We start from the raw sequence: 14,076 nt of genomic DNA, 5'->3' as shown, positions 1-14,076 counted from the left end.
ACAGACGAAAATCGAATCGGATCAAGTAGGGACTCCATAGTGGATGACGCGACAGGTTTTATTTACGAAAACAAGGAAACTACTATGCTTTACGTTCTCATTATTGAAGGGGTGATTCACAATATTATGAAATATACAAATCCAAACATTCGTAATAGTAAAAGTTTCTTCCAACACGCTAGAAGAATGTTTTACAGAGGTATCACAAAACTAGAGATAAAAGCAATAACTATGAAAGTGGCTTAAAGACGTAGAATGTGAGGAAGACAGGTATCACAAAGGTATTTAGGATTCATATTCGAGAAATAAAAAAAAATTCACCACTGATTATTACAAAAGCAGTTACAGGTTTAGAGTCACTTCGTGTCAGACGTCAGCAGGCAAAACAAGGAAGAAAATTTCTCAAAAAATTTAAAGTATAATTCGAATAAAAGCTGTAGACATGAATCATTCGTTCTGAATGAGAGTGTGGGCTGGTTTGAAGCTTCTTGGCAGATTAAAACAATGTGGCGTAGAGGGACTTGAACCTTTCGTGGACAATGCTCTTAAAGACAGAGCATCCATGCCAGAGTCACGACTCTCTTCCAATTTTATAGTGACATTTACTTTTAGGTCCAGTTATAAGCCACACTCGCCCGTATTATGAACACTAGTTCATTAAGACATATTAAGTTGGTAATGATCTTTGTTTTTCTATAGCCTGGTGTTATAGCTCGTTGTTTTCTTTGTATGTGGGGGTCTAAACTTCAATAGTGCTAATATCTAGTATATGTAAATTTAGTCTTCTTCACAGACACATAATTGTACAAAATTATTGTGTGAGATCCCTTTTAGTTAATTTACGACCAAATATGGTATTTTCTTTTTGTGGTTTTTCTTACTTTTTGAGATTTTATTGTTTATACTCGTACACGGATTAACTAGCAGTTACTTAATTGCATAGATTTTGATGGTGCTTGGTTTTGATTAGTTTTGTGCTAACTGTTGTTCATACTGTTGTAGTTCAATGCGGAGAATGTTGAAAAAGGTGGCAACTGAAGGAGAAATTGAGTGTTTATCAAAAAATGGTTATTGATAGAAGTTTACCGCTGAAACATTTTTAATCTACTTACACTAACGGGAAAAAATCGCAACATGAAGAAGGAGTTGTGCTACATTAACGGGGAAAGTGGTAGGTGTAACTCTGCATCTGAAAGATAATGTCTATTCAAATTCGAGCATCGAGCATCGAGCGAGGTGGCGCAATGTTTATCGCACTGGACTCGCATTCGGGAGGACGACGGTTCAAACCCGTATCCGGCCATTCAGATTTACGTTTTCCGTGATTTTCCTAGCTCGCTCCTGGAAAATGGCGGAATGGTTGCTTCGAAAGGGCACGGCCGATTTTCTTCCCCATCCTTGACACCGTCAGAGGTTGTGCTCCGTTTGTAATGACCTTAATGTCCTTCATACTTCTCGGCAGTCGCGTAAGAATGGCGGTAGTAGCGCCACTACGAGGATTCAAATCAGCGTTGCTTTAAATACACTCTATACGGTCGTGATCGTTAGCTACCTTTGAGATTGGAAGTGTAGAGTTGATGTTAGTGAAGAATGCCTTTAAGGCGACAAAGCCGCCATTATCAACTTCTCACTGAGTTTGAACGAGGTCGTGTACAGAGCTTCGAGAAGCTGGATAATCCTTCAGCGATACTGCGGGACGGCTTGGCAGGAATGTAGTCACTGTACGTGATTGCTAGCGGTGGTGGTCACGAGAATGTACTGTCGCAAAAAGACAAGGCTCCGGACGGCCACGTGGCACTACTGAGAGGGAAGATCATCGTGTTCGGCGTACGACTGCGTTGCATCATAATGCACCTGCAGCCCAATTTTAGGAGCAGTTGGCACCGCAGTGACCGTTACAAATCGATTACTTCAAGGACAGCTCTGTGCCAAACATCCAGTAGCGTGCGTTGCTCTGACCATTAACCACCGCCATTTGCGACTTCATTGGAGTCATGCGAGAGCTCATTGGAGGGGCAGGATGGAGGTCTTTGTGTTTTGTGATGAAAGCTGGCTCTTCCTCTCTGCAAGTGATGGCCGTGTGTTGGTCAGAAGGAAGTCAGTTGAGAGCTTGCATCCAATCTGCGTGCTAGACAGACAGGGCCTGCAGTTTGAGTTATGGTCTGGACAGCGATTTCGTATGACAATAGGAGCACTCTTGTGATTATCCCACGCACCCTCACTGAAAATTTGTGCGTCACACAGGTGATTCGATCTCTTATGCTGCCACTGATGAACAGCATTCCACAGAGTGTTTTCTAGTAGATTTACGCTCGCCCTCGTACTGTTGTTGTAACCAATATACCGGGTGATCAAAAAGTCAGTATAAATTTGAAAACTTAATAAACCACGGGGTAATGTAGATAGAGAAGTAAAAATTGACACAAATGCTTGGAATGACATGGGGTTTTATTAGATCAAAAAAAAAAAAAAACAAAGTATTGCTAGGCCCGTGAAAGATCTATTGCGTGCGTCGTTTGGTGATGATCGTGTGCTCAGCTGCCACTTTCGTCATGCTTGGTCTCCCAGGTCCCCAGACCTCAGTCCGTGCGATTATTGGCTTTGGGGTTACCTGAAGTCGCAAGTGTATCGTGATCGACCGACATCCCTAGGGATGCTGAAAGACAACCATAACTCCGGACATGCTTTACAGTGCTGCTCACAACATTATTCCTCGACTACAGCTATTGTTGAGGAATGATGGTGGACATATTGAGGATTTCCTGTAAAGAACTTCATCATTGCTTGGTCTTACTTTGTTATGCTAATTATTGCTATTCTGATCAGATGAAGCACCATCTGTCGGACATTTTTTGAACTTTTGTATTTTTTTGGTTCTAATAAAACCCCGTGTCATTCCAAGCATGTGTGTCAATTTGTACCTCTCTATCTACATTATTCGGTGATTTATTCAGTTTTCAAATTTATACTGACTTTTTGATCACCCGATATTCTACAGAGTGTCGACATGGTTCCTTGGCATGCTCGATCACCAGCTCTGTCTCCAGTTGGGTACATCATCGGAAGGAAACTGCTGCGTCATCCACAACCAGCGATGACCGCCCACATATTTCCCGACAAAGTGCCACAGGCATGGAATTCCATCCCACAAACTTAAATCCGGCACCTATAGGACAGAATGCATTCACATTTGCATGTATGTATTAGAAATTCTGGCAATGAAATCGGTTATTAAAGTACACACATTTCACACTGGTAATGGCCTATCTCGCGCTTACAATAAGTAACCTGTGATCTTGCAGCGTTCATCAATTAAATATGTTTTCTAAACAAACATATTCCAGAAATTTTATTACTCTACTCTAAATATCTTTTGGTGTTGTGATTTTTTCCGTCAGTCTATTTTAAGCGAAAAGTAAAAATGGTTCAAATGGATCTGAGCACTATGCGACTTAACTTCTGAGGTCATCAGTCGCCTAGAACTTAGAACTAATTAAACCTAACTAACCTAAGGACATCACACACATCCATGCCCGAGGCAGGATTCGAACCTGCGACCGTAGCGGTCACGCGGTTCCAGACTGAAGCGCCGTTAACCGCACGGCCACACCGGCCGGCTAAGCGAAAAGTAAATCATATATTTTAACTACATGCATTTTCCTGAAGTCTTACATAGTGACCACTTCTCCGCACCTAAGAGGGTCCTGTGGCCAGTGCCATTGTGCCATCACAACGGATTGCATTTTTGTTTTTCTGATTTCCGGGCATATTTTCTTCCCATCTCCACTCCCTACTATCTGAAAGAATACCAAGTGACTACACCGTACTGTTATGAACTGGCGTTTTGTATTAGGCCAAATACAAGAGAACACTGTTTTAAATAATATAAACTCAGTTATTCAAAGTTGCCACAAACAGATAGCATTGCGGATGACAGCTTTGCATATAGGGGGCGTATAAAAGGCTGTAAAAGTCAGTGTGACCTTTAATATTTTGTGTCATATATGGAAGTAACTAACTTTTATACGGTTGAACACCTTACTCATTTTCTCGACAAGTAACGTGACAACTTTTCCAAATCGGATTTCATGTCTGCATTAGTTATCGAAAAAATCTATGAGACTGAAATAAGTAAAGGGGAACTGTATTTGTAGGCCAAAAAACGTTGTTTAAAGATTGATATTGTACAGATGATACCAGTTCATGAAATTGAGGTAAATAAACTAAACTAAACTAAACTCCGTCCAAAGAGTATCGACCGGCCGCCGTGTCATCTTCAGTTCACAGGCGTCACAGAATGCTGATATGGAGGGGCATGTGGTCAGCACACCGCTCTCCCGGCCGTATGTCGGTTTACGAGACCGGAGCCGCTACTTCTCAATCCAGTAGCTCCTCAGTTTGCCTCACAAGGGCTTAGTGCACCCCGTTTGCCAACAGCGCTCGGCAGAGTTGATGGTCGCCCATACAAGTGCTAGCCCAGCCCGATAGCCTTTAACTTCGGTGATCTGACGGGTCTGGTGTTACCGCTGCGGCAAGGGCGTTGGCCCCATTGAGGGAAATAGAATAATATAAATGTCTTACGTTCGTCAAACGTCTCCAAAAACAGAAAAGATTTAACAAGAACATAATGGAAGAAGCTTCGTCAGCAAGTCTCACTGACAACACTGGCGATCTAAATTGAACAGCCGAAGAAAATGGTACACTTACATAATATCGTTTAGGGCCCCCGCGAGCAAGCAGAAGTGCCGCAACGCGAGGTGGCATGGACTCGATTAATGTCTGAAGTAGTGCTGGAGGGACCTGACACCATGAATGCTGCACAGCTGCCCATAAATTCGTAAGAGTGCGAGAGGGTGGAGGTCTCTTCTGAACAGCATGTTGCAAATCATCCCAGACATGCTCAATAACGTTCATTTCTGGGGAGTTTGGAGGCCATCGGATGTGTTTAAACTCAGAAGAGATGTCCTGAAACCACTCTGTAGCAATTCTAGAGGTGTAGGGTGTCACATTCTCCTGATGTAATTGTCCAAGTCCGTCGGAATGTATGGCGCAGCATTGAAATCTGCAGCAACTTGCGGAAGGGTTGCACTTCTATCACATTGAAAGATTCTCTTCAGTCGTCGTTTGTCCCGTTCTTGTAGATCTTTTCCCGGCCGCAGTGGTGTCGGAGATCTGATGTTTTACCAGATACATGACATTCACGGAACACTCGTGAACTTATCGTACGGGAAAATCCCCATTTCATCGCTACCTCGGAGATGCTGTGTTCCATCGATCGTGCTCAGATTATAACACCACGTTCAAACTCACTTAAATCTTGATAATCTACCACTGTAACAGCAGTAATCGATCTAACAACTGCGCCAGACACATGTTGTCTGATATAGGCGTTGCCAATCCCAGCGCCATATTCTGCCACTCTACATATCTATGTATTTGAATACGCATGCCTATACCAGTTTCTTTGGCGCTTCAGTGTATATCAGGACTCGTCTGACCACTTGTCTGCAAGCAGCAGCACTAATCACATGAAAGGGTATCCAATGGCCACTTCTCCCGTACTGGCCACCTTACCACAACTTCCTGTACCGATCATACTATTAATTGGTAACACCGATAAATTGGTATGTTTTACAGGATGATTTTTTACATCGTGTCTAAAGTCTAGGGATTGACTGATGAGAGGATACAGAACAAAGAAGGTCTAATGAACCTATGTCCAGAAACGCATGGTTTCCATGCTAAAGAACATTTACTCTGTCATACTTTATTACAGAGGCTGCGGTGTAATACGCGCTGTAACATGCAGCCACAGTTACATTATGTGTTGAAAATGGTTTCCCTGTGCCTCAACACATGCCTGTACACGGCGTAGTATGTTCTGATTCATACTTTCAGATCGACCAGGCTGCATTCGAACAGTGTGAAAGGCGCCATGAATATCCTACTCCAGTGTCTCTACATCTGGAATTGGCTCCGCATGCACGAAAATTTTGCCATGGCTCCATAACCAGAAAACACGTGGGTTGAGATCCGGTGAACGAGCAGGCCATGCAACTGGACGCTCTCGTTTGATCCATCGACCAGGGAAGCACGACTGAGGCTGCTTCCGGCCGTTAACGGCGAAGTGAGCTGGGGCACTGTCATGTAGAAGTCACATAGCCCTTCGAATCATCAATGGCACTTCTTCCAGCAGGGGAGGCAGAATAACACGCCGATAGTTCTGGCCTGTTGGGCGACGTGAAGGGAAGACTGGTCCCAAAATACGGTCTCCAATTATCCCAGCCCACACATTCCGTCTACACCGATGGTGATGATTCGCTGACGCCATACCATGGGGGTGCTGCATACTATCCCACAGGTGACTGTTATGGAGGTTGAAGATACCATTCCATGTAAAGGTGGCCTCATTTGTGAATAGGATGGATAAGACAAATCCCAGATTCGTAGTTGCCTGGTGACGAAATCAGTGACAGAACTGTTCCTGATATGGAAAGTATGTCGCTAGTAAGCCCTGCACAAACTGTAAGTGATAAATGTAGTAACAATTGTCATGAAGAGTGTCCATACGGTCGTCTGTCTTACCCTGTACTTGCGGGCCAACTGCCTTCGTCTGATACGGTGGTCGCCTTCCACAGTGTTAATCACATTTTCCTCCCAGTCTGCTGGCCGAACATTTCGGGTACGTCCTTCATGATTCACTGCTTCCTGAAACAACGATTTCTCAGACAAATGGCGGAACACTGTTGCAAACACTGAATGCTGTAGTTGTTGGTGTTGGGGATAGGTCTCACGATACAACCTTGCTGCCTGTCGTCCGTTACTATCTGTCTTTCCATAAGTAAACATCATGCCGGCAAGCTCTCGATTCGAATACGAAATCATTGCATACAACGCTGTATCACATCCACTACAAGATGAGTGAGCAAGAGAAGTGAATCGGGCACACCATTCCCAATTACAATGGCAGAAGAGGGCTCCAGGGCGTGATGTATGAGAAACAGTACCATCCTCCAGCAGGAAACCATGCATGCTGTAACTGTGGCTGCATGGTACAGCTCGTATTAGACCTTAGTCTCTGTAATAAAGTATGATTGAATGAATGGTTTCTAGAATGGAAGCCATGGATTTGGGGACTTAAGTTCATTCGATTTTCTGGTCCGTATCTTCTCATCGATCAATCCCTAGAGTTTGTAACGGTGAAAAATCATCCTGTATTAACAAATGACAATAACTGCGATGTGAGACACGATCACAAACATTATTAAATGTTTTCGATGTTATTTTTCTATTACTCATTGCATTATATTTCAACCGCCTTCATTTGATTTTATATTCTTCCTACAAACATGTACCACATTCCTGTGTATACCACGCATTCAGGAGTCCGTGTTTCTCCCGTTTGACAGATATACCATAGCAGCAGATCGATGCAACTTATGCACACTCTTGAGTCGTCATCACTGGAAGACAAACACTAAAATACTGCGTCTCTCATTTCTAATAACCCTGCAGTGACCACGCTATTTACCACTCTGCTCACTGCGGAGTCCATAAACGTCAACTAAAATCTAGCACGTCTTAAAACATGGTTATCTCTAAAACTCTTTTTGTTCGTCAGTGAACAAGGAAAACACACACTAAAGAAGCTATTAACGTTATTTGACATTTTTGGGTTCGGCTATAAACTACCAGGAGTACTTATATATTATTACAAAATACTGCTGAAGACTGCGGGCCGCATGTAATTCGGGCCGCATATGGCCCGCGGGCCTCAGTTTGACGACCACTGATGTAAACTAAATATTGTATCAAAAATAAAATTACATAAACGTCTTTATTTAATTAATACTTAGTAAATAGTACGATGTTTCACGGGAAACTCACGATATCTGAGGCGTTAACCCTCCATTTTGGATGTAGCTACGGTGCAGCTATGAGTATTGTTGAGGCAGGCGACTCACCCAAGAACAGCAACGTCCATGGTTGATGCGGTATTGAGTTGGATATACTTAAGCATTGTTCTGTTGTTATTAGTAGTAGGGCTACATGGGTGCCACCCCAAAGTACCGTTATCCAAGATGGCGGCCGTGACGTCAGATGATGACATCATCCAAGATTGTGGCCGTGCTGTCAGCTGATCACGTCATCCAGGATAGCGGCTGTGACGTCAGCTGAAGAAGTTATCGAATATGGCGGCTGTGACGTCAGTTGATGAAGCAAGTACCGTTATCCAAGATGGCAGCCGTGATGTCAGTTGATGATGCAAGCACCATTAGCCAAGATGGCGGATTTTGCAGGGAGCTTTGAGTTTTGGCAGGAAGATAGGTCAATTGGGCTACCTCCACTAACCTGACCCCATCCTCTCCCCCAGAAAATGGCAGGAAGTTCAAATTCCATCAGGACAATGCAACATGGCTACCTCCCTTAACCTAAGAAAATGGTGGGCAAGAAAGGGCACTTGGGCTGCTCCACTAACCTAAGTCATCTGACCACCACCTCTTCCTATTAACTTGAGGGGAAGAGGACTCTGCCTGTGCTGGACATAAGTCTTTACTTTCAGTCTTTATTTAAACAATTACAGGCAGTACCGCCATCAAGTGTGTTCACCCCGAGGTCTGGAGTCCAACTGAGCTAGAACAGAGTACTGCCACCAGAGGGCGCTGTCCTACCTCAAGTGACGCAATCAAAGATGGCGGTCTGGTGGTGGAGAGGATGGGTCTCATAACAGCAGATTCAAGGGTATATTGTTCATTTACAAAAAAAATCAGTTTGTGTCGGTTGGATTTCTTTTTCTTATCATTCTCTGCTGCTTGGAAACATGCAGGTCTTGTAAGAAGTAATTACATGGAGCAAATATGTTGCATAACCTAAAGTTCGGCACTGTACTCTGGGTGTCTTAACCTAATCTTTGGCCCTTTGTCAGCACTTAATCTATTGTTATGTTAAGTGGTTTACAATGTCACCCCCATTTCCTTAAGCTATTGTACCGCCTTTGATACCAAATTAAGTAACTAGTTATGTCCTCCCACCATTTTCTAGTACACTTATAGAATTTCACATGCTTTTGAACACCATTTCTGGCGCATTATTCTCTGTCACCCACCCCTCTTAAACTATTGTTCTGCGTTTTACACAAAAATCATGCTAATTAACCTATTGTTTTGCACTTAACCTGCTGTTTTACCCACTCACCCACACCCTCCCCTTATGTATTGCACAGCTAACACCATGTTGATATAAAAATTTATGCAAATTAATTGAATCAATATTCTTCACATATGGAATATAGTTTAAACAAAATATTGCTAGTAAAAAATACATCCTGCAACTCGACACCTGACGCCAATGCCACCAACACTGCACACATCCCAAGGAGTCGGGATGCACCAGTGGGCCCCACGAAGTGACGATGATGCCGTCGACTGCCAAACCATGTGTAGGTGTCAGTCCAGGTTTCGCTAGCATGAGGCGGCGACATCTCTTTCATACTTGGCAGTTGACAAACTCCTGTCGAAATACATGTTATCCTAGGCACCATTTGCTGCGATGCATAGATGTGGTGCAGGTCCAGCACCGAGAGAGATGTTGCAGTGCTTCCCAGAATAGCACAAAGTGTATTGTTCCTAGCGATCCTAACAGGGCAGCCCATTTGTCACTGAATTTACCCACAAAATGGCTCGTGCTGCCGGTCCGCCATTGTTTTCTGCAGACAAGACTTTCAATGGCAAAATTATTTTGTACAGATCGCTACATTGCACTGATAGTTAAATCGTGCAAAAGTTGTCTACAGATCATCAAATACATACAAGACTCAGAAGAATAATTGGAGCCAGGACTAGACTTACCAGTGTAAGTACAATTAAATATTACGATTGCTGCTGCAGTCTGAGACCGATCGATGTACAGGTAATGTATCCTCCTGATGGCAGTGGTTATGGAACGAATTTCGTTATGTATAGTGCACATAATTTTCCACATAAAAATCTCTCTCATAACCTCATGGTTATCATTGAGCTGAATCTATACTTCCCTCATGATAGGAGAGACACTCATATTCTCTGGTCATGTCACAACATAAGCCACAGTAATATCGCACTGCAATATATACACATTTTACACAAGTAGTGCATCTATCTTTTATATCTGCACAGCGCCCGAAAAAATTATGGCATGCTTGCGCACACACTGGCCTAATGTCTCGATTCTCCTCAGTCCTAGGAAATTATCTGACAAAGTCTTCGAATGAGCGCTTCTGGAAGGTGCTGCATCCTGCCAAGATTCTCTCATACAAGTGTTATGAAGGACAGACGTCCAGAACTGTGTGTGATAATGAATACCCCCCACCCCATAGATGTAATGCTTGGAAAGACATCACCGACACAGGTTGGTGTACTGTTATCAACATCACTATCGATAGAACAGCACAGAAAAGGCAAGGGTACGCTTAGGGGTGCCAATGAGGGGATGCATTGTTATCGCTGTATTGCCCATCCTGTTTGAACACTGTAGCAGGTCTAGTAGAACACCTGCATTGCTATATCGTGCCGCTGTTTACGAAATGAAGCTATCACTACTTACATTCAGATATACTCATAACCATCTTGAAATCACAATTCACTATGTCCAATCTATCCTTCCACTATGACTAGACATATGTAAATTGTTTAGTTTTTATGTGAAGAGTAGTTTGATTACTTCCCACAAACATATGTCAGAATGTAAGCCACAGTACACTTACATACCAGCAGCAGCATGTGTACCGAAAATTAAACCTTGCAAAGTGGCCTACAGATCGTCAAATACGGAAAGACTCTTACTCAATTACGCCCCTCTGCCACTGAGGTCAGGAGCCTGAATATTAGAGCGTGAAACCGATGTCCAACCTAGAAATATATCACCACGTACTGTGTCGCTGTACTAAACATACAATTCGTATCCTGCACCATACAAGAACACATGTATTCTCGCATCGTTTGCCATAATATTATACCATTTTCGCGGTACTTCTCGATATCAAGCACGCAGCAGTATCCTACCAATTGCTCACACAGCATAATTCCAAAGATATTTTCTCTAGCAACCCGTAATTTTAGGGAGGTGGAGCATGCTGTAAACCACTGAGTAACTAGAAAATTATCCCATCTGCAAAGACCTTATGTGAGAACTCGAAAAAAATAGAGGAAACTCATATTTCCACTCCCAAATACCGATGTCGGTAATGTAACAGATTCCAAATCGTTCCTATAATTTATAGAGGCAGTTAAGGTGATTCTCATGTCCAGAGAACCAGCAAACGTGTCTCCCACCCGTCCTTCACCTGCTAGATGAACACACAACAATCGATGTTCCCTCAACTAAATAAAGGCGCGCAATGTGCAGAAGAAGTCAACCAAACAATTTACATGGGGGAAACAACGGTCCAGTGCAGATACACGTCCATATTGAATCTTTTCAAATTTCCACGCAATCATGATAGCTATCCAACACATACCAAGTTTTAGGTCACTATTCGACTGTCTAGAGGACCACAGGGGTAAATCAGCTACATTCCTACACTCCAACAGACCTCTCCATTTGGATAAGTATCCATGTTAAAAGCTATACCGGTTTTATACATCCACACATGGCATTAACTACGAATGACGTGGTTTTTCCAGACAAATACCATGACCATGAATATAGATGGTGATCGCTGGATTGTGTATTACGAGACCAGCAGGGCGGTTACACGTCACCGACAGTGCACACTCGTAATAATATTACCGAATTTTGAAAGTGATTCAGCTAACTAGCATGGTATGAAACAGGTATTTGCAACTCCCTCACGCCACCGCCACTAGATATTTCTCCAGTGTTTGTAATGCATTCTGTCTCGATGCCATGTCAGATATTAAATGATTAATGGAAAATCTCATATAAAGATGTGAAACAAATACTAACCAAGAGATAGAGGGGCTAGCCAGTACTTACCTCAGCTCAGTACAGCCGATAGATACGCAAAACACAACAGAAAATTTACGTATCCTAGCTATCGGAACTTTGTTCCTTCGTCAGAGAGGAGAGAGGGGGAAAATAGGGGAAGAGGGGAAAGTGGATTCACTCACAACCCAGGTATGAAGCAACAGTGAAAGGTAAACATGGAGGGTATCAAAGATGGAGGCATGGGTGTCAGAGGGAAGCCAAAGATTTTCTACTGTATGTACTGTGCCAGCTTCCAACAAAGAGGGTACATACAGAAGTAAAGAGGTGTACAGTATAAAAATAAACACCACTATACAGGATGAAAAGATGTGTGAATGGCCGAAGAGGAAAGGGAACTAGGAGAAGACTGCAGAGTAAATGGAAGTGAGGTTGGTTGATATAGGTTCAGTCTAGGATGATGGTGAGATGAAAGGATGTGTTGGAGTGCAAGTTCCCATCTAGGCAGCTCTGGGGGACTGGTGTTAGGTGGGAGAAGCCAAATGGCATGTACGGTGTAGCAGGTTCCTAGGACCCTAGAATTGTGCTGGAGAGTATGCTCTGCTACTGGTTATTAGACATCTCCTAGGCGGACAGTTCGTCAGTGCCCGTTTATGCGCTCAGCCAGTTTAGTTGTCGTCATACCAATGTAAAAGGCTGTGCAGTGCAGGCATGTTAGCTGGTAAATGACATGTGTTGTTTCACATTGTAACCTCCCCCTCACTTATCGACATTAATGACAGTGAAAATTAAACCGTGTGTACCTAATGGAAATTTGGGAAAAGTTATCGTCACCGAAGATAATCTGTCGGTAAAGAGGGAGAAAAGGGTTACATCTAAATGAAAGGAAAAATGCATATGAAACTGGTGGAAATTAATTTTGAAAAGGGGTAAAGTTAATAAAGAAAGTAAATATGCGGTTGTTACGTTAACACTTAACTGGCATTAATTAGATATTTGAGATTTGGGGAAAATTACTGTCGCCAGTCCTATGGACAACTACTATAATAACTGAAAAAGAACGGTTATTGCACATATAATTGGCACTGAAAGCGTGGCAACTGAAGGTTGACACGTGTTGTGTGAAAACTGAATGTTTGTCAGCAGTAATAAATTTCGCTACACTCTGACTTAAATTAGCAAAGGAATTAATAAAACCGGAAAATTGAAAGTTAATTCAGTGACTGAAATTAATAGGGAACTTTGTTTCTCAAGCACTACGAAATTCAATAGAATAAGGTTAGTCTTGGACTACCTCAACAATCATTTCAAAAGGTAATTGAATGTACGCAATTTCGAAATAAGAGATTTAACTTTGAACTTGAATTAAATGATTCTGAACAATTAACAGTAGTAAAATTTAGTACGTTCCAAGCTGAGCTGCACTCACAGGTAAGCTAAAACATGGTAACAAAACTCGCACTCTTAATTTGTGCTTGTGTAATCTAACTATTGTAGCCAGCTATGAATACTTTAACTGAACTTTGAAATTAAAGCAGTGAAATGGAATGATATTACTTTAATGCTGGCGTTTGAATTTCAATGACACTCGGGTTCATTCCGGAAAAGGAAGGGACCCTGCTTGGTATTGCAATTGGGCCAATGAGCAACAAAGGTTCATGCTACGTTGCTGTAATTTTGTGAGGCAAATTGAACAGTTTGAAAAGCTGAGGTCTGCCATACAGTTCTAAAACTTTACGTGCATCCAGTCTTCCTCGTTGGTTGATTGAAGGTTTGAAGTCGTCGATCGAGGAGGTGGCGACAGTCACTCATTGTCGGCCGTCGCTGTTGCAGAAGCTGGATGTTGGCGCGCCCTCTTCTTGACACGGTCACCAGACGAAACGGGCTCTTGAAGTGCGCCAGCTAATGCTTCCCGTCCGCAACACCGTGTCAGAAACTATCACAGCAAGTCGAGCGCAATTACATTCTGCCAAACCCCGAAAGCGCGGCAACTCACGGGAGCGTCACACAACACACCTGCTCCACTACCCTACTCCAGCCTAACTCCCTCTGCCCGTGCTCCATGCGGCAGAGTTAACACTAGCAAAGATCCTAAACACTTTGGTTCTCCACACAATCTATCAATGTAACCATTCGATAGCATAGTTTTCCCTA

The sequence above is a fragment of the Schistocerca piceifrons genome, chromosome X, assembly GCF_021461385.2.
Source record: "Schistocerca piceifrons isolate TAMUIC-IGC-003096 chromosome X, iqSchPice1.1, whole genome shotgun sequence".
In the NCBI taxonomy this organism is placed as follows: Eukaryota; Metazoa; Arthropoda; class Insecta; order Orthoptera; family Acrididae; genus Schistocerca; species Schistocerca piceifrons.
Note: the sequence above shows the minus strand (reverse complement) of the source record.